Source organism: Propithecus coquereli, unplaced genomic scaffold, assembly GCF_000956105.1.
Source record: "Propithecus coquereli isolate 6110/MARCELLA unplaced genomic scaffold, Pcoq_1.0 Scaffold365, whole genome shotgun sequence".
Classification (NCBI taxonomy): domain Eukaryota; kingdom Metazoa; phylum Chordata; class Mammalia; order Primates; family Indriidae; genus Propithecus; species Propithecus coquereli.
In genome coordinates, this window is record NW_012149341.1 from 1248292 (window position 1) to 1250740 (window position 2449).

A 2449-nucleotide genomic window follows, 5' to 3' on the forward strand; every position below is an offset into this window, starting at 1 on the left:
ACTGCCTAGTGAAGACTCTGTTCCATAGATGGATCCTCTTGCTGCATCCTGACATAGCAGAGGGAGACAGAAAGGACTAGGGCATTCCCTTCAATCTTTTTTATAAAAGCACTAATTTCATTCATGAGTGTGGAGTTCCCATGACTTAATCACTTTCCATTAGGCCCCACAATCTTAATACTAACACAATGGGTATTTAAGTTTCAATATATGAATTTTAGTGATGTGATGGTTAATTTTAGGTATCAACTTGACTGGATTAAGGGATACCCAGATAACTAAAGTTTTATTTCTGGGTATGTCTATGAGGGTGTTTCTGCAAAGAGCGGCATTCGAATTAGTGGACTGAGTAAGGAAGATCTGTCCTCACCCAATATGGGTTGGCACCATTCAATTGACTGAGGGTATGAGTTGATATCCCATTATGCCTTTGAGTTGCATTTACCTGATTGTTAGTGATGTTGAGCATCTTTTCATATACTGTACCTGTTATGAATCTGTATGTCTTCATTGGGGAAATGTCTATTCAGGTCCTTTGCCCATTTTTTAATCAGGTTATTTGGTTCTGGGGTAAGTTTTGCTATTAATTGTAGTAATTCCTTATATATTTTAGGTTAACACTTTATAAGACACGTGGTTTGCGAATATTTTCTCCCATTCTGTAGGTTGCCTTTTCGTTCTGTTGATGGTTTCCTTTGCTGTGCAGAAGCTTTTTAGTTTGATGTAATCCCACTTGTCTATTTTGGCCTTTGTTGCCTGAGCTTTGGGTATCATATATAAAAAATCATCGGCAAAGCCAATGTCAACAAGCTTTTCCCTTAAGTTTTATTCTAGGATTTTTATGGCTTCCAGTCTTACATTGAAATCTGCAACCCATTTTGAGTTGATTTTTGTGTATGGTGTAAAATAAGGGTCCAGTTTTATTTTTTTGCATGTGGATATTCAGTTATCCTAACATCATTTATTGAAGAAACCATTCTTTCTCATTGTGTATTCTTGGTACCTTTCTCAAAAATTAGTTGATTGTATATGCTTGGGTTTATTTCTGGACTTTATTTTCTTCCATTGGTTTATATGTCTGTTTTTATGTCAGTAACATACTGTTTTGATTATTATAACCTTACTTAGGAATGAAAGCCAATGCGTATATTTTACCCTTCTGTTAAATCTCATGGCCTGAACCCTTTGGAGACTTGGAGACCTTCAGTATGTGTAAGCAGCAACGTGTCCCTTCTTTATATCCTAATTGCCAAGCTCTGTGCCTCTGCATATAGGAGGCGCACGGTGAATGTTATTGAATGAATGAATCTTGGTATTTCACATGAGAATACAATGCCTCTGTAATCATTAAGCCATACATTAAATGCTTTAGTAGGAATTTCAGAGTGAAAGCTTTTGATGCCCTGAGACCAAGGTGAATGATACCCAACTCTCCCTTGTCTCATAGAGGCAGTAGAATTCTGATAAATGGCAAAGGTTGCTGTTGTTTGGGGAGGTTCTTCATTCTGAGATGTCTAAGTTTTCCACAAATCTAAGCCTATGGATAGTCACAGTATTAATCCTAAAAGTGTCACCACTCTAACAACACACATTTTCAGAATATTCCAGGAAATCGTGCCACTCTGAAGGAAGTATAAGATATGCTCCAAACTCTGGTACACTAGGCTGTCTGTCAAAGCTCTTTCTTTTTCCTGCCTCAACTGTGCAACTTGTTGCACTATACCTGAATTATTATTTTTATAGCATGTAGTCGGCACCGAGCATAAGTATAAATTTAAGGTCAAAAACAATGATCTGATAAAACATCAGTAGTAGAAACCGTGAGTCATATCTTGATATCTTATTGGATGTATTATTTAAATCATATTTTGCATATCTCAAAGCTATCTGATTAAGAATGTCTGCATACAGAGTTTTCTAAAAAACATTACTCTAATTAAAACATCCTTAGTTTTGGAGTTGCTATAGGAGAGTTCCCTTCCAGATTCCCTAACTCAGACAAAAATTCAAGGGAGGAAAATGTATAGTTCAAATTATTCTATGTTAAATAAAATCAGTCCTTTTCAATTTCTTGTTATCTGTGGGCCAAACTGGCCTTCATCCCAGGTCTTGTCCCATTTGCCATTCTTTTCAATCTTCTTTCACCCATACCTGTAGGGAAATTCTTTAGAACTTCCACTTATATACATTTTATACCTTCTTCCAGGAAATTTTAAAATGTGTGGTATGCCAAGGAACATATTAGGCAGAGGATAAATGAAGAGGAGTGAAGTAAGGTCCCTGACATGAAGTCACTGATAGCAAGTGTCCTTTCTGCTATATGTAAACTGGAAAAACAACCTGACCAGCAAAAGCCTAAGGTAAATTAATAGTAGTACTAGCCATCACATCAGGGATGTATTTCCTCTTATGGGAAAGCCTAAAGTTAAACAAAATAATCATAGAATGC